Genomic DNA, 22857 nt, shown 5'->3' with positions numbered 1-22857 from the left:
CCTGTCACGCGTTCTTACTCTCCTCGGCGAGATTCGTCTCACTCCGTACAAGCTCGACGGCCTCCTCGGCGACACACTTAAACATTATCTCACTGGCCACAACGCGGATTGTGTATTTTCCGTTGGTTCACTGACACTGGTTTCACACTGTACGATCCTCGGCCGCAAAATCGTATCGAACAGCTCTCCACTCACGTGATCACAAGAAGGGCACACGCGCACGCGTCCTCCCGCTTGTAGCGAAGATCATTCGGCGAACTGACCCAGACTGTGATACAGCACGCTGGAGAGAGTCGTCCGGTCGTTCCCTAGCGGCGGAGATAGCCGAAGTAGCGCGAGGAACGCCGAGCAACGTCGAGCCTGTACGAACCTGCACGAACGCGTCCGATCAAGCATGCGCCAGTCGAAACGCTTATCCGACACCACGCTGCCTTCGTGGTTCGAAGAGGTGTCGCGTGACCACGAAGTCGCGAAACACTATACTGTCTGGCACGAAGGCTATAGGCCGTTATCTTTTTATTTTCTTTGGTTCCCGATCATCAGATTTACCATAGACTACCGTGAAACGCCGTAAACCGGGATTGCCGCGATCCCTTCACTCTCGATCGACTTTTAACCCTTTGCGGACGAATGTCGTCATATTGATTGAATCCATACTATGCTTTTTTTCTATGATTCCATTTCTAAAGTTACAGACAAATAATATAATTGCGTATACATGATAAAATATTAGCGTACAGGGTGAGTCGAAAGAAACAGAACACCTGAATATCTTTGTTGGATTTAAAGATACGAAATTTGGCGACATGGGAATTTGAATGGTATCGAAGGACGCACATAGTTTTTTTTTTTTTAAATGGAATGTCCAATTTTTTATGCTCGATTTATTTGTCCTGAAACTTACCGTTGCTTTCATTATGGAATGTATTCGACAATATTCTCACTGCGTGAATTGTAAATCGAATACATACGCTCCATAATGAAAGTAATAGAATGAAAACAGTGAAATATCTCAGCAACGGTAAGTTTTAGAACAAATACACATTTAGTACTTTCATACTCAGAATACGCCAATCTATCGAAATCGAGCATAAAAAGTCGGACGTTCAAAAAAGGCACAGAAAAGAATAATATTATGATAGCGATATGCTTCCATTGATAGCATTCAAAATCTCATGTCGACAAATTTCGCATCTTTAAATCCAACAGAGATATTCAGGTGTTCTGTTTCATCTGACTCACCCTGTATATCTTCCATTTTTCCCAGTACTCAAGACTTTGATATATAATCTACTTCTCTGAGCAATATATTCTTTAATGTTTTAACACTAAAATTACCGAGCACTGAAAGCGATTAGAATGTTCTAGCTGATAAAATTGACAAGGCTCTATTTATTTCGATTTCGTACAGTTTTTATTACAATATGTGCTTCGATAAAGAAATTTATCCAATCAATTTCCATGCAGGCAACGTGATAATTTCAATAATTACAAAATTAAAAATATAAGACCGATCATTTGACCGGCAGTGGTAGGTTTAGTGTTAAAAAAGTCTTCGTCCGCAAAGGGTTAACCCTCCTCGAACGTTCAGCTTCGTTCGCGTTTTGCCAATAGGAATCGCAACGAACTCCGATTTGAACGAATTTCCCTGTTATCGAGTGTTCGCGCGTGCGTTCGTGCACCGCCGATGTACGGCATCACGAGTTTCACCGAAAGCGAGAGCGTTTAAACCATAGTTTCTTCCTAATCTACGCGGCAGTGGCAGTGGAAGCGGAGACGGCAGCAGCGATGCACGTTCTCACGTATTTTTCTGTCGTCCCGCGGGAGAAAGCTTCGAGGCTTCGATGGAATGCATACCGTAGGCAGTAATCCGCCCGCGCTCACCGACCACGAGTCTCGTTTCGACTTGACGAGGATACGCGTAAATGCGCGAGAGTCGCTCGACCACCTATGTATAGTATAGTACACGAATCCTGGTCCAGTGTGCGTGATCCGGCAGAACCAGTCTGCACGCTGTGCTGCTCCAATTGATTCTTGCCAGTGCTAAATGCACCCGGTGTGACGGCAACGGCCACGATCTTTTGAGCAGTACGGTACACAGTAATCGCATAAATCCTGCCAGACTTATAGATGCGCGGTTTACGATCCGGTTGACAATAGTCAACTATGTATACGCACGCGGCTATTGAGTAAGATTATTGATACATTAACTGCCGGCTGTGATTTAACAGTTTCTTATCAATATTATTAATAATGTTGAGAATCATGCAATGCTTTCTTTATCAATTTTTTTTAAAACATTCTTCGGAAGATACAGTGGGTGGACAAAGTGCTCGTACACCTTTTAAAAACGAATAACTTTCCCAAAATTGGACCCAATCTTTTGAGCAGTACGGTACACAGTAATCGCATAAATCCTGCCAGACTTATAGATGCGCGGTTTACGATCCGGTTGACAATAGTCAACTATGTATACGCACGCGGCTATTGAGTAAGATTATTGATACATTAACTGCCGGCTGTGATTTAACAGTTTCTTATCAATATTATTAATAATGTTGAGAATCATGCAATGCTTTCTTTATCAATTTTTTTTAAAACATTCTTCGGAAGATACAGTGGGTGGACAAAGTGCTCGTACACCTTTTAAAAACGAATAACTTTATCAAAATTGGACCCAATCTTTTGAGCAGTACGGTACACAGTAATCGCATAAATCCTGCCAGACTTATAGATGCGCGGTTTACGACTTACGACCTGGTTGACAATAGGCGACTATACGCACACGGCTATTCAGTAAGATTATTGATACATCAACTGTCGGCAGTGATTTAACGGTTTATTATTAATGTTGTTAATAAACTGTGGATCTTTTTCTGCAAAATGAAAATTGTCTGTATCGATTTCGAGGAGTAAAAACCAAACAGAATGTTATTTCCTCCCTTAATAATTTGAACAGATGAGAATTTTTAAAATTTTCCTACAATTTTGAATTTCGTCTACTCAATTTTCCTATAAGTGCATGAAGATCCGCAGTCTAATTATTAATAATGTTTACAACTGGCGTACAAAAAGTACTCGTACACCTTTTAAAAGCGTATAACTTTTTCAACATTGGACTCAACAATTTGAGTTCTCTTGAAACATTAGAAGGATTAGTTTACTAGCTAATGTGTAAATCATTTTTATTTCCAATTGTTATTACGCCGTTGGACGGATAATACATTTTTCAACGGCGACAGCAATTTTATTCTTAAACCAGCGTCTCAGTAACTCTTAGTTTTTATAATCAGGGTTCAATGAAAAAATTCAAGATTTATTCCCTGCAAAGAAACGAAGCATTTCAAACATTTTTTCGAATAGGTTAAAATTATATATGTACGAAATCATTTTTGCCGTGAATGACTGGTCAATACACAGCCAGCAGATGTATATGAAATATAAAAATTGTCTACTTGAATTCCAACAAACTGGTTTGAAACAGGAATTTATTTTCTTTCTTAACACATTGCCGACCGGTGATTATTGCATAATTTTGACGAATCTACAGTACATGGCTAAACACTTTTTAATGGGACCTTCAATAGCAACAGCAATTTTCATTGTGAACTAACAAGTCACCCTCAACAACGTCATCTAATAGTTTCATTTAAAATTGCAATGTGAAAGAAAATTTCTGTGCTTTCTTTTGGTACAGCACAATTATTCAAAATCCTATTAATAGGCTTCCGGTCGGTAAAGTGTTAATATGTATAAGTCGAAAATAATATAATAGTATTTTTAAATTCTTCTAATGCGTTTACTGTTTTAAATTTCACCTACTCATTTTTGTCATAAATGCATCAAATCCGCTGTCTAATCATTGGGAATTATTCGAACTGCACACATACGCTCGGTACGAAGTCATTTTTTCCGTGAGCGGCTGGTCAATACACAGTCACACCGGTAAGAATCATTGGCATCAGTCCGTGCAGCGAGGTAAGAGTCGTTCCAGGCCGCGAGGTGCTCTCTTTTGTAGATCAAGGTGTTACACGATACGGACGTGTAACGCGATCCATCCTTCAACACGAAGAAGCGTATACCGGGCTCCTCGAACATCGAGGAACTTTGTCGGGTCGCTCGCGCGTGAACCAAAGGAATATCGCTTTCCGTCGAGCTTTCCTTCCTCCGGTTGTCTCGCTCTACTCCTACGTCTTTCACGCAGGGCGAGCTTACGGTACAGCAGCAGCAGCGAACACAACCGATTCGTAGTCCCAGAACGAAAAAGATCCATTCCGATACGCCTCGAAATTGCGGCACTACTTTCCATATCAAAACCATTAATTATTACCCTCGAAATGGACACCGTCGTATTATCTCGGTAATTGACCGGTAAAATTAATTGCATTTATTGGACACGCGAGCCGCGCCAGCCCGCGCATTACAAAACACTGAGCCAGCAATTTTGTTTATCTTTACTGTAATTTATATTCTCTACCAACACACTCTCTCCTCTGTACTGCACGATATAGTACAGAGTGTGTGTGTGCAACCGTTCGCTCAGCGAGTGGAAGCGGTTCTGTAGTGTCGTGAACGTGAAACAATTACAGAAGTGTTTATTTAATTATAAATGTAATAAACTGATAGACTGCTGTTCAGTCAGCTCCAGAAGTTGCGATGATAAAATAGACGTCGGTCGAATTGATAATTAATGCATCGCACGAGTTCAACAATCTAATCTTGGGTGAGCAACCGGGTACACAAAATTGATTGTGCTCTTCTAAAGATATCGCAAAACCGCTCTGACATCATTCCTTGAACACCATTCGTAACTAAAATCTGCTATTTACAATAATAATGGCCTGGCTACGTTTGAACGATGTTAATTATATTTCTTTCGATTTGCTAAAATTATTAAAAGAGTACATACACTTTCGTTTAACTTTTATTCGTAAGAAATATCGACGATATTTTCCAGGAGGATCACGCGTCGGTAAATTTTGTAGGAATTCTTAGAATTGCAGCCAGGTCGGATGAATCGAGCCAGAGAGAAACGTAGTATTCCACTTTCGTTCAGGATTATCTGAATGAACGTTTTCCAACTCAATGGATGGCCCGCTGAAGCAACAGACCTTGGCCCGTTAGATCACCAGACTTGTTCCCTCAGATTTCTTTATCGAATCGCGCGACCGCTACACGAAACACGCAAATCTAGAATACTTATGCGCACGTTTATGACATAACCCCGTTCACGAGCTCTAAAACCTGTAGAACCACTCATAATTGTACGAACGACAATTTTACTGTCCACAACTTTCAGGAGGTGGGTATAGTTACGGGGTTATAGTAAGAGAAGTTGGAAGGTGTCATACAGTTGATTGGTTAGCATTGCTTGCATTTTCAGTCGCGTTCCGTGCAACTACCGAGGTTCTACCGTAATTCCGAATTTCTGTGTGGTTTCTCGGCACAGCGTGTTCTTTTTAACGCTCGTCCCTCTCCTCGAGCATCGCATTTCCAAGAGTATATCATTATCGTAACATCCGTTTCGGTCGTTGCGTCTGATAAGATAGGATAGGCGGATGGACGCCTACATTCAACGACTGGATGAAAGCTGGTCCAGTCATTCCATTTCCTTTTCATTTATTTATAGCGACACGAAACTTTTTATTCTCTATCCGACCGTTTATCAGAAATCTCGCGGAAGTTCAAAGTGCGAGCGCTTCTTTGTCAAAAGACGCGTTGTGCCCGGAACAGTCGGCGAACCATCTGTTTCCCAGACGTTTCTTTTTTATTCTCTGGTGTGCTATACACCAGAATTTAAAACAGAATTAAAAGAATCACTGTGCACGTGTGAAATCAAGAGTTATTTGTACACGGTGAGTGGAAGGTCGTCGCGAGCGTTTTATAATTTATCGGCAAATGTATTCCGATCCCTAGGTAAACGACAGAAGTGGGACACGTCATATCCGTTGTCTAGCTGTTGGTCAAGAGAAATACGACGGGAAGCGATTGTATCGCAGCGTGCACTTGAAAAGTGCTGTTGCATTCGGTGCAAGATGAAATTCTGTGGTGCTCTTTCATTCAGTGTTTCGTCGAGGCAACCGACAGACGTGGATATAATATTTAAAGTGAAAAATCTGCTACTTGTGAATCTCCTAATGATTCTGGAATTGAAAGCACGAACATTTTAATAGATTAAAACTAATATTTCAAAATGTTTGTAATTTTTACAGAATTCTCAACCTCGTCTACTTATACTTATCATAAATGCATGATTCACAAAATTTACAGTCTAGAATATATTCCTCATAGAATATATAAAGCTAAACCAACATTGAAAGTAACCGGAGAGCACAGGAAAACAGTACACACACTGTACAAACAACAATGATAACCCTGGTGCCGCTATCGCAGATTACAAAAAGAGACGTTTACAGCATACAGCGAAGCCGCGAAGAATAATAACGCAAGAATAAATTAAGCGTACAATAGTAGCGGATATCGGGAGTGAAAGAAAAAGTAGATGTATAAATTACAGGAAGAAGGGAAATGAAATAAGTGAGGCTGAAAATCTGTAATGGTTATAAAAATTATAAAAATAAAAGCGTGGAGCGCTAAACTATATTGACGTGATCTTCGTGGGCGCTCCACGCTTTTATTTATAGTCACTAATGTCATAATTTTATTTAAATTTATATGAAATTTTTCTATCTATTCCGACACTAATTTTATAACAGAAGAAATTTTGAACTAACTGCTTAAAATTTTGGGGAAAATATTATTAATCATTTAACTGGATTCAGTATTTTATGAAAAACCAGGAAAACAATAATTTTCTCCTTTTTAGTGTATGTTAATATAAGCGTGGTTCTTAACCCTCATACGTTCCTCAGGGTGAAAATTCATCAGTTTACTATTCTAACATACTGTGAAATAATTCATCTCTTTCTGTTTGTGTTGCGAGATGTATTTCTTTAAAGTATGACGTTATAAACGAAACATAACATGTTGTTTTAAAGTGTGAAATATTATTCTAGACCTTCATATGCAACTATTTTTGAGGAACGTATGAGGATTAAAAAGCTTTTTTTATATATTTTATTTTTTGCGATTGCGAGGCGTAATTTGCATTATTTGGCAGCATGTAGCTGTCGCATTTATATGAAAATAGCTAAGTGCGCAGCTGTATGCTTCGGAATAATGCAAATTCGGCCTAGATCGATCTTTTATCTAGCGTTTTCGACTACTGAACAACCCGATCTTTGTATTATCGAGAAATGAGAACGCGCATTCCGCACCCTTGCAATCCTGGAAAAACGAGTCTACTCCCTTAAGCGTACAATAGTAGTGGATATCGGGAGTGAAAGAAAAGTAGATGTACAAATTACAGGAAGAAGGTAAATGAAATAAGTGTGGCTGAAAATCTGTAATGGACCGGGTTGCAAAAAGGCAGCGTCGCTGCCATTAAACGGAAACCTACTTTAATTCCACGCAGGGAGCAAAACAACCCGAACGACCCACTCGAGCAGGGTATCGCCCACGACCGCGAGACGCCAAGGTGCAAAAGTATCCCTTAGCTTACGGTGGCGCTCGAAAAAGGCCTCGTTTAAAGTGTCCAAGGAGCTTTATGCACGTTCCACGTGAGCCTACCTGTACAACGGATCAAAGGAGACTTGGCGGACGAGCGGAGGTTGCCCAGCGAAAGAGAAAGGAGCGTGAAAGAGACAGAGAAAGAGACAGAGCCAAGCTACAGGATAGGTAAGAGAGATACGGTCGTTGGCCGGTTCGGGCAAGGCTGCCGGCAAGGCGAACCAGGGCTGTAGTCGCAAATAATGCAGGCGGGCGCTTCATCGACACCGCTGTAATAACGGAGTGACAACGAAGAAATATAACCGGGTGCTTTCGTTGTTTTCCCGCGGCGAGCCGTGTGAACCGGTTCCCGAGATTGGAGGGTTCGTTACCGTTAAAAATCCACCGGGAATGTTGCAAATCATGAAAAACGAAGAACACGCGACACTCGCACCCGTTTTCGCGTAATAAACACTGCAGACAGTCTCGGAAACGCGGTCAAGAGCGCCCACCAATATGGCACCGCCACGGCCAGGTGCATACAACCAATTTATTTAAGTTTTCATAAAACGTACATCAATTTAAAAGTTGAACTTTGATAGTCGGTTTCCTTTTTTAACGTTGTTGAATGTTACAGATGTTACCGTAATATACCGGTCACAGCTATCTTCAAGTTCTAGGAAGCAAACTATAATGCATGAAAGCGTAGCGCGCTTGATAATTTGACCCTGCGCAATCAATTTTGAAATAGTCCTCGGAGGCAGCGCGATGCACGGACATCCTCCCTGAAGGGTAAACTGATAGGATTTCTGAACGAAATATAGTGCTCGCTGAATAATTCTACGCGTATTAGCACGAACAAAAGAAAAATATTCTAGTCAACGCGAGATTTAGTTTACGGAATCATGTAGATGATCATTGTTGTGTACACGGGCAGAAAAGCTGTCAGAAAATAATCGTTCATGTTGGTACAATTGGCTATATTTGCAAATGAAACATGGTTGTAAGCCTTCGAGGGATTTAAAGATGGCGGCGAGCCTCGAGAGACCCGCGATACATACATAGAATTCGCGCGGCGCGGCGTTTAGCAACGGAAATTATAGTTCCTAGACGAAAAAAGGTGAAACGGATAATCCGGTTAACTCGAGAATATATCTCTCAGTTTCTTTTTCGTTTCGCAACAGAATGTAGGAAATTAGAGCGAGCCGGGCCGGGGTTGTAAAAAACGGTAATGCGTATAATGACGATGAAAAGCGTGGTATGCTTTCACGATAAGTGCTCCCCGGCATTAATCGTGTCCGTCACTCTTCATCGGGATCGAATCGATTTATTATCGAGGTCTTGCCGCATATTCTTCTTCACGATCCATCGCGCTATATCCGAGACACTCTCGGTCGTACTTACAATTTCCAATTCGCGAGCACGCGACCCCGTCCACCGAAAAACGAAATCCTCGACGGTAAATCCCGCGATTGACGCGCGATCCATACAAAAAGAGAAAACGAACAGCGTAAAAGAGAAAACAAGATAGAATTACGCTGACGCATTCGCATCGATATCGCTGCATTAACGCGCTTTTTCCACTCTCCTGCTACACTGTCATGGATTAGGCTTCGCCTGAGATCTCTGCAATATGTCCGACAACTTGACTTCTGAATGTGCTTCGGTTCGAATTGCGCGGATTGACGAGTGCAAACAAATTCAAGAATATCGTCCGCAAATTTGATATAGATTAATGTTGCACAGGTAATATATTGTCTTTAAAAATTACTGACAAAACTACAAAGAGTTAAATGAATGCATATCTGGAAGAAGGGCCTGTATCAGTTTTACTGATTTTACTTTAACATTTAATAAGACAAACCGTAAAAAGAAGTCTTTCAGTTTTCAGTCGTTTTCCAATGGAAACGTTTGAGCTCAAAATTGCGCTCCTATACCATTTAAAAAACCTGAGGTAGGCCCTTCTTCCAGACATCCGTTCATTTAAACGTTTTCAGTTGTGTCAGTAATTGTTAAAGAAAATGGCTGACTTTGTACGGATTGACGAGCGCAAACGAATTGAAGGATATCGTCCGCAAATGGCCGGTCATTTTGATACAGATTAATGTTGCACAGGTAATATATTGTCTTTAAAAATTACTGACACAACTACAAAGAGTTAAATGAACGGGTGTCTGGAAGATGGGTCTGTAACAGTTTTTTTTAATTTTATAGGAGCGCAATTGGGAACTTATTTTGCTTGAACATTTAATAAGACAAACCGTAAAAACAAGTCTTTCAGTTTTCAGTCGTTTTCAGAAACGCGTTCAAGTATTCCACGATTTGTTTACACTCGCCAGCTCCTGCTAAAGCTGAAGAATCGAGTCGCCACCTTCCACCGTAAAAGGTGAAGAGCGATCCGACCATGTGAGACGTATCTATGGTAAAAGGTATTACAGCCCTGGCAGAGAGCAGCTTTGCCGTTTCGCCATATAATTCTGCGAGACGCGGAATTCTGTTCGGTCCTTGGTGCCGCGCGAGTATCCGAGTGCCGAAGTATCGGTCCAAAGGAACTCCAAGGACAAAAGGATAGTTCGCGCTGTAGCTTGACACGAAGGATACCGAGCGGAGGGATAGAAGGTGTAGGTTAAAGAGGGGATGCGGAGGAGAGGAGATGAAGAAGAGGGGTGAGAGAGAATCCTTTCCTTAAATCCGAAACTGCAATTGTCGTGCTTGAATTCCAGCGAGCGGGAGCCATCGAGAGAAAATCACGCGTCCCGCAGCAAAGTGCTGGCTGAGACCCCGGCACAGGGATGAAAGAGGGGAGGGGGTCTGAGTTGCAGGGAGGGGACATAGAACAAATCGATAAAACGGCTGGCAGTGTGTCCGCGCTTGCGGTGGCTCAATTAATGGAATAATAATGTAGACGCACGTACGAAAGCAGAAGATAGTTCCGTTACAAGATATCGGGCCGGGTTCCCGGAATTTAGCAAACAACAATTATCTCCGTTCGCTCGTCCGTAACTTTGTCTTTCGTTGCCCGCGCCCTTCGGCCCCGCGCTGAACGCGCAGCTGGGTAACTACAGTTAGGAGCACAACTGATCGCACACACTTTAAATCAGAATAACTTTCTTTATGAATGGAACCAAACAATTAGTTTAGTAAACGACGTCTAATAAATATGATGAAAAATAACGAAAATTTCAAAGTTGTGTTTTGTAAACTCGTATAAACTATATACGTTCTGAAAGTTTCATTGAAATCGGTTAATTGGTTTACGAATTCTAAACGATGAAAAGTGGTAGAAATGGCAGTTGTAGGCCGAAAATCACGAAAATTGCGATTTTTTACCACTTTTGATCATTTATAACTCGTAAACCAATTAACCAATTTCAATGCAATTTTCAGAGCGCATATAATTTACACGAGTTTACAAAACACACCTTTGAAATTTTCGTTATCGGTCCGACTAAAAAAATGGTAAAAATCAAGTTTTACTATTGCTTTTCACAATTCCGATCAAATGCATTTACTAAACTAATCCTTCTAGCCTTACAGAGAAATTGAAGTCGTTGGGTCCATTCATAAAAAAGTTATTCTGATTTAAATCGTGCGTTTGAGAAAAACAAAATTTTCTCCGTTTGTTGCAAGAGACAGAGACCACTTACAATTTCATTTATCGATTTAATAATTTTAGTAGATCAAACGTAATATATTGATTCTCTTCAATTTTTTAAATCTTACTGCTGCTTCCAATTGCAACTACTCAATGCTGTTATAAATGCATGAAATCCGCAGTCTAGTGATCAGTTATGCTTCTGACCGTAATTCTCTCGTATCACAGATGCTACCCATCGCATCGGTGAAAACTTCCGCCCTCGTCCGTGTTCCCCGCGACCAAGTTCATTCGTAGCTGACTTTCAACGCGATAGGGGAGCTGGAACGCGCACTCGGAACTTAGACAAACGGTGACCGACCCAGAACCGACGAACTAGTTGAGTCAACTGACCTAGAAACGGCCTCCGGCAGGACCGTCGAAATGCCGACGACCGGCCAACAGCATTCACCACCCAGCAACCAGCACAGAGACCACCTCCTAGCTCTCCTCCCGCTGGCTTTTGTCCATCAAGAGATGGAATTCAGTTAGCAAGATTGCTTCGGCTGACCGGTCGATTTCCTCTCCCGGAAATTGAGAAGAATTTCGAGCCGATAACGAGGTCGAACCAGCACAACGTCCAACCCTGCCCGCGCGCGGCTAACACCGTCGTAAAAATTGATATTCTCAGCCCAGAGATTACGCGGACGCGGATTGCATTTATTAAGGAAACACGCCCCCACCGGACGTCGATGATACACCACGAGTAATCAGGGAAGCTATCGGAGAACGTTCATTCAAATGGTAATGCTTCGCCCGGGCAATTTGAAGTCTCGCGATCTGTAAAGTGATTTTCGGTTTGATAGCCAAAGTTAGGGGACCTCCGGAAGTTCCGAAGATTATGGCGGTTTCGGTACCAGTTAATTCATCTGCAGTGCAAATTTCTTTCTTTCGCTGTGTCAAGCACCGCTCCGTAGTTTCACGATTTTCCGAGTTTCCCAACTTCTCTTGTGAATCATATTGTGAATTGTGACATAGTATCATAAATGTAATAAACAGACTGCGGATCATGGTGCATTTATGGAGAAATTGGTTGGGTGAAATATAAAACAGCAAACGATTTTAAAAATTCGAGAATGTTGTAATACTGCTTTTAATGTAACACAGTCGCTAAGGGATGAAATCAATTTTTATTTCTTATCTTTACGCAAAACGCAGTCTGATAATAAACTTCATTGTGTTCTTTATCGCTGTATCTTTTACTTCATAGTTACTGCAATCAGAACGATCCTTCCGCTAGAAGTGATCAACAAGATTCAATTATTCGTCCGTATTAAACCACGGAAAATTGCCTGTACGATTTTATTTGTGCGGAGGACGGGCATAAAGCTCGACGCAGCTGGAACCACCTCTGCACAGCACGCGCTTCATTCTTGTTTTGGTTCACGAAGCATCGAGTAAACACGAACGGAAATCAAGCAAAAGATTCTTCATATCCAATACGGTATCGTCGGGAGAGTTCAACGAATCGTGTCTCGACGCAGAAATAATTCAATAGTTTCAACGAGGCCCGGCGGAGAGTCTCGGCATCATGACGAGGGTAAAAAAAAACCTAATATACTATAGTCGCCAATGTTAGTCCGTTGATGACTTTAAAATGAATCGTTCGTGCATGACGAAAGATCCTAGAGAGTCAAGGGCGCGCGCATCTGTTCGCGAAGCTGAATTAAAAATAATTACTGTACGCCGTGAAACGAAGCGATAACAATTCGATTACGATCCCAGAACGATGCTTGGGGTCCGCGCAGCGGACCTTTGCATCACGAATTTCCATTATCAAAATCTTTAATCTGGATCTCTCTCTCTCTCTCTCTCTCTCTCTCTCTCTCCTTCTCTTTTCCACGCGGACTCGACCTACCGACGCTGATTTCATCTTTATACCCTTCGAGCATTCCATTCTTGTGATTTAACCCCCGATAAATTCGCAATGTTATAAACTCGGTCGCCCCGGGAGAGGAAAAATGAAAATTTCAATGAGAAAGGAGTGAAAGAGCTGAAAGTAATTCTCGCGGCTTTGAAATCCGCTCCAGAATAATACTGCGGCCTAGTGTTTTCCTAATCGAGTACGATGTGTATGAAAAATCAAATTGAACTGCGACGCTGCGCGTCCTGAAAATAGGGGAACCAGATTTGTTTGCCGTACCCTCTTTGGAGACACAGAATATGATAACACAATTGTTTTTAATTGTTCTAGAGAGATTTCGTGTTATAATTACAGAGTATTTAATATTATGTAAAAATATAAAGCTGTGCATTCGTTGACACTTCCTTCGCCCCATACTTCATTGATATTCCGAGCCGCTTGAGCGGCACTTCGGCTTAGTTTGAACTCATAGAAAAAAATAATGCGAAAATCGCGTTTTGACATCCTGAAATAAAAGCAAAATAATGTAATAAAAATGTCAATAAAATTAAATATCAAAAGCATAATTAAATAGAGCGTAAAACAAGCTTTAAAATGACATATAACTCATTCAATTAAGGTAATTATTTATTGGTATAAAATTGCAATTAAAACAAACGAACAAAAATCCTGCATTTCTTTCTTTACAACCTAATATAATTAATTGCTGCGGATCTTTATGCATAAAAATAAAGTAAATAAAGTAAAAATTGATTTCATCTCTGAATGGCTTTGTTACATTAAAAAGAACATTACAATATTCTCCAATATTTCTAATCTTTTACTGTTTTACATTTCACGCAACCAAAATGTCTTCAGAAATGCATAAAGATGCGCAGTCTAATAATTAAGTTCATAATAGAATTTAAAGGAGAGAGAGAGACAGAGGAGCGAAAACGAGGGAAAATCGACGATCTAGGAAATTTCACAGCTGCGCCATGATTCTGATTGACGGAATCGTAAAACCGGCGACGCGACACGCCCGACGAAAATGTCACTCGGTCTGAAACGAAAGCGGACCACCGCCTCCATCCGCTTGAATCGTAATTCTACGAGTTCCAGTTTCTACTGCGCTTCCTTGGCCAGTCTATTCGCAAGCCTCTCATCCGAGGCGAGCGGTTACGATTTCGAAATTCGTGCCTGCACGAGCTGCGCGCCGCTACGAGTATGCATTTTCTTAACGACGGTAATGAAGCCGCGGTCGTCCGTCACCGCCTTCGACCGCTCGTTTCTCTTTGCAATTCCATCTACTACGCCGAGATCGAGCAAACAACCCGCCCGTCCCTCTTCGCCAACAAAATACACTTCTGCCGTAATTATTTGTTGACTTCTACCGCTTTGCTCGAGCCTTGCCTGAAAGGGATGCTAGCCTAATTTGGACCGGGTAGGCTGCTGGGTTGCACGCAATTCTTAATTAATTAACACGTTCGCTGCCGAGAGTTTATGTTCTTGCCGATGTCGCTGAAATACGTCCAAATGGTTCTTTAACTCTTACGGTATGTTTTAATTTGTTTTTCGACTTTAAGTCTGATGTCTTTAACATACCAAAATGGTTCAGATGTACAGTCGGTCACGAAAATATTGGAGCACAATGTAATTATGGATTCTAAGCTGTGACCATTATTATGTACGGCTCAGAATCTAAAATTATGTTATTCCAACATTTTCGTAGCCGACTGTAAATAACTCGTTCAAAGATAATCGGTAGGGATGGGATCAAGTTCAATATGTACTCACGAATCCGAGTCGATTTCAATAACCAAGTTTCATTTTATACTACTTAAAAGCAATAATATTTCAATGATTATATTTGAAAAGTATTCATTTCATAGAAATTGATATCGAACCTCGGAATGAGTACTCACAAGTTTCGATAAGATACTTGTAAGTACTTCGATGTTGAAAGAAATCGAATCACAAGTAGTACTCGAATCTTGGAAATCAGAACTCCATAGTAGATTTTAAGCACTTTCTTCATTAAATTCGTAACTGTTTAAGAATAATATTTCCGATAGATTATTAAATTATAGTTATACATGTTGAATTAAATTATGCATTAGAGGACAACATAATTGATCTTTTTCCGGTACGATATTCATAAAAGTTTCGAATCTGATCGACCAAGATTCGAGTATGCTTGCAAGTATTATTTACGTTTACCACAGTATGTACTTGTAAAAGGTTGAAAACTGTTTGGTATAGGTTCGAGTATACTTGGGAGTACTATTTCTGTTTTTCGAAGGACTTATAGAGAGTTCGAATTTAATCAATCAATGTTCGAACCTGTTTGCGAGGTACTTGAACCCATCCCTAGTAATCGGTATGCAGTAGTGCTGACAAACAACTGCAGAGAAATCTGATCTATTATTATATGGTAAATTTCTAGTATGTACAGTACAGAGTTACACATTAATCGATTAAAATTTTAATCAAAAAAAGGTAATCATTGAAAAAAACATAAAAGCACGTAAACAGAGTTTGTATTGTAGACCAAATGACAATACATCTAAACTCAGTTTACATTTTTTCAAATATCAACGTTGAATAAACGCAACTAATACCTAAATGGATTTATTGATAAAAGTAGGGACCATCGTACTCAAGGTAGTCTGTCAATGAATGTTAAGTTTCTTGATTGTATTACGTGGTAGAAATTAAATTTTGTGGTCATTCACGTTCTTCATTTTTAATACACGAGTATAATTATTGTCGTGCAAAAATAAGAAATCGCATAAATCGATGGTCGGCGAGCACCGCAGCGTGAATGGAAAATTCTGTGTCGGTCACCATCGACTGACACGACCGGTGAGTGTGTTAATACCGATCATGACACTGCAGATATCCACCCTTCTTCTAAGATACACGGTGACCCAATATACATAGAATTGCACAGGATGTCGAGTAATAGAGGTTAAGGGACAAAAAACAAACGGAGAAACTTTTAAGACTTGCTCAACCGATTTTTATCGTCAGAGTCCGCTGAATCAGTTGCCTATGGTCTATGAGCAGCTGAAAAATGCTAGTGCGTGGGTGTTCAGAAAATGCTCAAACCGATTTCTAAAACGAATATACCGCTGGGGAACTATACTTCGCATCTTCGATGTAATTTAATTATTATCTTCTCAGCGTGCCACGAATTACATCCCACTCCGTGGGAGCATGTAAATTTTTATTCGAGGATCCCCGCGTGGGCAGAGTGCGTATATCAAAAGTATTCGGATCGGTCGGAACCGGTTTCGAAAACATTACGTGTCGAGGTGCGTTTCCGTCGCGATGGTTTCCTTGAAAAATATTGTTCCACGTTCCAGGCGCGGTCTATTAACAATTTCCGCGATCCGTGTAACAGTGCCGCGTTTCTTTTCTCGCAGGGACAATTTCTCGCCGGGGAAACGTGCCTTGCATATAATGCGATCGCTTTGCAATCGTCGCACGCATCGCGCGCGCACAGACACGACGACGCGACGCTTCGCGTTGCCATCCGCGAGTAAGCGAGTATAGCGCGTTCGACCACGGTGCACGTCAATTCGCGCGCGATTTCATTCCGTCTAGTCGCCGATTTTTATTCGCGCCGCCGTTTATCGATTCATCGTTGTCGACTTCGTTACGAAACACCGTACAGCTGCTCGGATACAGTCCGCGAGATTACCATAACTTTAATAGTGGTCCAAATCGTTTGTTTTCTTCACGTTTCTGTATTAGGTCGTTACTAGACTGCGGAAGTTTATGCAATTTGCCTTTATAGATCTGTAATACATGGTGTCTCAGCTGAAGGAGACCACCTAAATGTCTCCTTTATTTTTAATGGCACGAAAAATATTTATGCCATAATTGAAATGGTATCGAAGGAGGAATATCATGGAAGACCAATTTCTTTTGTCCGGTTATTTTTCCATAGTTTTTTCAAGGTCATCGTTATTTTTTTATCGGGAAACTTTTTTTTTATTCCATCTTACAGCGACTGAAAAAATACAATTGAATATGATTAGGTCATCAACAAGATGGAATAAAAAAAATGTTCTCCCGATAAAAAATAACGATGACCTTGAAAGAACTATAAAAAAATAACCGGACTAAAAGAAATTGTTCTTCTATGATATTCCTCCTTCGATACCATCTAAATTATGCCATAAATATATTTTTCTGTGCCATTGAAAATAAAGGAGATATTTAGGTGGCATCACTCGGCTGAGACACCCTGTATATCAAAATTTCACTAAATTCTGTCAAAGGCTATATTCTGGCATTGTTCGAAAATTTTCTGAAGCCATAAATGCATAATTATTTATAATTTAATGGATTACAGATTGAGAATTAATAAAAATCGATTTATTGAGAATGTATGACGAAATATTTATTAGTAGACTGCGGATCGTTATGCATTTATGGCTTATGAAAATTCTGGAAAAGGCTGGAATATAAAATTCGATAGAATTTTGTAAAATTTCTATTTGTTTTAGATCTACAAAGCCTGTTTCCATTAAAAATAGGATTTCATTTCGTTCCACTTTCTTCTTTCTGTACAAAAATTGGGAAATGCAAAACATAAATGATGTTCTTATGAAAACTATAGGTGTTTCGTATACTTGGGTTCGAGTAAAATATGACTGGTATACTCGTGTAAAGATTTTCCTAATAAATTCGTTAATTTATTCAGTCGCCTACAACCATAGAATTGAATGATTTTATTGACAGTGGCTCTATAAAACGGCCGGTGATCGTTTCCGTGTCAACGTATCGATAGGCCAGTCCCTGGAAACCCAAAGATCGGTGGTATCAGTAAAAACTTTTACTTTCACCGCATGAATCAGACTTTTAACGGAAACTTTTGGCCTGTCGCCAAGACCATTGGCAGGACTTCCACGGCTAGTGCAAGTAGTACAGATATTATTGTCTCAACGGTTCTACGACCTTTCTCGTGCTCGATACAGGAAAACAAGCCTTCGTTTCGGAGCCAGCGCTACTTTAATCCGTCCAACACGTTCACTAGCGAACAACCACCTATGAAAAACCAACAAAACGAACGAGTTTATTTGCTGAAATGCATACTGAATAAATGTATCGACTGGTCTTCTAGCCTACAAAAATGTGGATCGACGAAAATAATTTCATAGTTTGGACAGATGATATTAGAGTGGTACAATCTCTCGATGGCCATTCTCGAAATCGGCCACAGCCGTCGCACAGTATTTTAGACCGAATTTTAGGCCATTTTAGGGGGAAAAATGTTTACTGAGCCTAATTATAGCCATAGTAATTCATTTAATAAAGATATACAATTATTCGAATTAATGTTCGGACACTATAAAAAAGATAACAACTTTTTTAATATTGTACTGTACGTTTTGAACTTTTTTGGGAAGCTAGAACAATTACTTTACTACCGGATGTGAAAAGAAATTTTTTCAAAAATTGCAATCAGTCGGAATTATAGAAAAAAATACTAAAAGTTGCATTTTACAACTTTTTTATGTGAGTCTATACTGAAAATTTAAAAAATACGTTTTGTAGATCTGTGTCCATTAAACATACTCTGAAAATTTCGTAACAATCGGTCGACGTAGCAATGAGCTGCAAACGTTTAAAGATCGTAAAAATTGCAGTTTTTCACGATTTCCGGCCTATATCTAAGAATTCAAACAGTGCATATAATTGACACAGGCCTACAAAACGTACTTTTTAAAATTTCAATATAGGCCCACATAAAATAGTTGTAGAATGCAACTTTTTTTAGTATTTTTCCTACAATTTCGATCAGTTGCTATTTTCGAAAAAAAATTTTCGCATCCTATAGTGAACTAATTGCTCTAGCTTCCCAGAAAAGTTCAAATCGCATAGTACAATATTAAAAAAAGTCTTTTTTAGAGTATTTTAAGCATAGAAACCTATACGAAGGTAATAACTTTGCCCACCTTGAATATTTCTAGATTCTAGATCATTCCATTGTATAAAGGCAGAGGTATTGTGACGTGAACACTTTTTATCTGGTAAAAATTGATGATACTTTATCTTTAAAAAATTGCATGTAATTAAATATTTTTTTGGCGATCAAAAATACCATTAAACTTGAAAATTGAGACCGCCGCTTTACAACGACACGTATTAGTTAACATCATTAGCCGCATCTGATGTGTAGGAATTTTTTCCACGTAGTTTGGGCATTCGGTATACTGTGCGCCGGTCGTTTTAAAAAAAGGAGCGGCATGATTTATGCCGTGTCGAACCGGTGAGGTAAAATGACGAGGGAACAGTGCGACTTGTAATTATCCGGCCGTAGAGAACGAATGAATTACGTTCGCGTGTAAAATGACATAATTATGGCGGACGATCTTCCGTTCGAAATTGTTCGGCCGCCATTCTTCTGGTTTGTTTCAGAACGAGCTCGATGGGACAATGGCAAATCTCACGAGGTAGTTTAAATCCGTTCAAACTAATGGTGCAATCCGAAAAGGGATCGACGATGACGTGGAGTGGCGTTCAAAAATTTACAATTAGTCCCTTTATATATTTGAAACGCAATATCGATATACTAATAATAATTAGTCTGCGGATTTTTATACAAAATAAAAATTGTCTGCTTTAGTTCCTAAATACAGGAGCTACATAGATATTCATTTCCTTTTTCAATCATTTGAATCAGTTAAAATGCTGTAACACTCTTTTCAATTGTAATGAAATAAAACATGCAATGAAATGCAATATAATACTACTATAATTCATTGTTTGCCTCTTGGTTGAAAGTTCGATGACTAGAACAGTGAACAGTCAATATTTTTGGATTAGGGATTGCAATTTTTTCAATAAAATAATCTTTTATTGAAATACCTTCTTTTAATGATTATTAGATACAACGAATTATAGGAATTGCGCGGGAGGTTGAAATAAATCCCACATCTATCCCGCGAGATTGAAAATGGCGCGGTATTGCAAACCCTAATTTGGATGTCCTTATTCCGCTGCTTGGCACGGATCGAGCAAAAAAATTGCTCGATATCAGCCGGTCCAGTATTAATAAGAAGACCGGCTGTTATCGCGGCAAAAAGTCCATTACGCTTCTGCACCTTCACGCTCGGAGATCACGACAGTGAACGTGTTAACCTTTTGCACTCGGCGCTGCTGGTAGATGGAGCGAGACGTCTTCAGTTGTTATGCTGGTAGCTGGAGCGAAAAGCGCTAATCTCATCCTGCCATGCCTCGGGGACCAAGTTGTTCGTCGGGTCTCGGCCCGGTTTCCTTCGGAACGCGGTTCCAAGAAGGCGAAACACAACGGTCACGTTTCGAGGCCGAAACGGAAGTTCGCGTGTCCCTTAAAAACTCATATCGATCTTCCTTAGCGCGCTCCAACTGGGATTTAAAGTTGGCCGACGACGACGCGGCCGCGCGCGCGTTCTCGCGACTGGGACATTCGTCTCGTTCGATAAATTATTCCGCCCACCGACGGCCACGGGGAAATTCGAACCAGCCACTTAAGCAGAAAACCATTCGATCCTGGGGAACAATAAATTGTAATACGCCGAAACTCAACGGTCGATAGAATTTCCAGCTTCGGCTCGAAATTTCGACCAGCCTTTCGATGCCACACGGTCGGGTACTAACTATACAGAGTGATTGAACTATGTGTGCCACATAAATTCCATGCCAACTATTTGCTAGATGAGAAGGTGGTTGAAACAAAAGTTGTATGGCGTCGAGAGTAACGCACAATGTAATAATTAAATTTGTTCTGTTCTACTGTTTTAGCGAGGCATATATGTTGTTTTATCGAGGTATATGTTGTATATAACTATACATTTTATTTATAACTCGTGCTATTATTCTTGCAAATAATAAATAAAGTAAATTGCAAATAAAACACTCAAAAAGATATAATATAACATCATTTAATTGCCACTGCCCTTTGGAAATTAAATATTGAGTTATTTTATGATTTAAAATGAATGCATCTTCTATATTGAATGTAATAGTTACATGAAAGAATAATGTAAATATTCACTAGAGAAATATCGTTCAAAATCTGTGTTACACAAATAAAGCCGCACTTTTAAAATAAGTTCAATCGCTCGCCGCTCGAAAACCGCATCGTTGCTCAAGGTATCCGGGGATTAATTAACCAGTTTATTGCCAGTTAATCAAGTTTACCGGTTAATTAACCAGTAATTTAGTGCGTACATACATTAAAACAAGTAGCATCAATTACCGGCGCAATTTTATCAGAAATAAACGAACTACGTGTATACAATTTTCTAGAATTCGTGCACAAAAGGTGATCGAGTATTTGTATGCTGCAATCATGATAAAGCTAGTGTTATCTTTTTATTTTCTAATCAGTCAATGTGTTATATCTAAATTCAAATAAACTACAATTTCGATTAAATTCAAATGAAGTATAATACAGGTTTCTTGTAAAAAACACGGTGGTGCCCAAGGTGGTTCGGAACCCATCTTAAAAACTATAGGTCCCGTCGCTTAATAACCATAGCAGTTGAAGAAGCGACGTAAAATAAAATCATAAAAGGTTTCTTGTAAAGAAAGGCTCCCAAAAGACATCTGAATCGTTGTACCGTTAGTATTTGGCACTTTTAACTAATGAATTTGCCGACCACTGCATGGTACGGATAAGAGAAAGTTCGCAGAGTCACAGCTCCACTGTGTTTCAATCGAGACCACCGTGAAAATGCCGTGGAAAAAAAGCCGATACCATCGACTCCGTCCAAGAAGGAACTCCGTCGGGCGTTTAACTAAATCGGCGCGGGCGCGCCGTTAGTGCACAATATTTAGTTTGGAGAGGGTCCGGGTGCCGTTTCGCCGGGCTAAATTCGTGGTAACGAGAGATTGGAAAAGTTCGGGAAAGCCAGCTGCTTGATAAAAGGCCGCCGGACGACGTAGGGAAGAGTGGTAGTTTTACCTTTTTGTCCACGCGCCGGCAGCGGTGGTGGCAGTGGTAGCAGTGGTGGCGGTGGCGGTCCGCCTCGCGTGTCCCTCTCGCACCGCGTACGACAATGAGGAATCAATAGTCGCGACGGAAACGCCCCGTACGTATACGATCGTTTCCCCTGTTTACCCGTAATTCGTTGCGTCGCCGAGGCAGCTTCGCAGACTGCGGATTCGTGTCCGACTTCCGGAATGATAATTTCGCGCGGTGAAACCGAACGGATTTCGCGGCCGGAACAATCTCTCACCCGCCGCCCTCCGAAACGCTGTCTCGTTCCTCCGTTCCACCCTTATATTTCATCTTTCGTTTCACCCTTTCCACTCGAGTGGTGACTCGGTATTCGGACACTCTTAAAAAGACGATAACTTTTTTCATGTTGGACCATACAACTTGGATTTTCTGTTCAGAAACTAGAACAATGAAAAATATTTCAATAATTGTGCAATTGGTACAATTGATACAATACAACTAGGATTCCTTTCAGACGCTAGAACAACTAAAAATCTTTCAATAATTGCAATTGGTACAATATAACGGATTCTTTTCATAAGCTAGAACAACTAAAAATCTTTCAATAATTGCAATTGGTACAATACAACTTGGATTCCTTTCAGAAGCTAGAACAATTAAAAATCTTTCAAAAATTGCAATTGGTACAATACAACTTAGATTCTTTTACAGAAGCTAGAACAGTTAAAAATCTTTCAATAATTGCAATTGGTACAATACAACTTGGATTTTTTTCAGAAGCTAGGACAACTAAAAATCTTTCAAAAATTGCAATTGGTAAAATACAACTTGGATTCCTTTCAGAAGCTAGAACAATTAAAAATCTTTCAAAAA

At 40.1% G+C, this 22857-nt stretch overlaps 1 protein-coding gene across 2 annotated transcripts in view; it reads right to left on the bottom strand.

The window, feature by feature from the left end:
- Plexa (plexin A) overlaps positions 1-22857 on the bottom strand; it is a 434401-nt gene that overhangs the window by 361207 nt on the left and 50337 nt on the right. Inside the window, exon 1 of one of the 2 annotated variants that reach the window (XM_076424411.1) lies at positions 2-10802. The exons of the other annotated variant lie outside the window; for it this stretch is intronic. The gene's annotated coding sequence lies outside the window, so the exon portion shown is untranslated. Of the gene's footprint in view, position 1; positions 10803-22857 lie in introns of those variants that run through there. 2 annotated transcript variants of the gene reach the window in all.

This window comes from Lasioglossum baleicum, chromosome 5, assembly GCF_051020765.1.
Source record: "Lasioglossum baleicum chromosome 5, iyLasBale1, whole genome shotgun sequence".
NCBI classification, from domain to species: domain Eukaryota; kingdom Metazoa; phylum Arthropoda; class Insecta; order Hymenoptera; family Halictidae; genus Lasioglossum; species Lasioglossum baleicum.
This window is presented reverse-complemented; position numbering and strand designations above follow the sequence as displayed.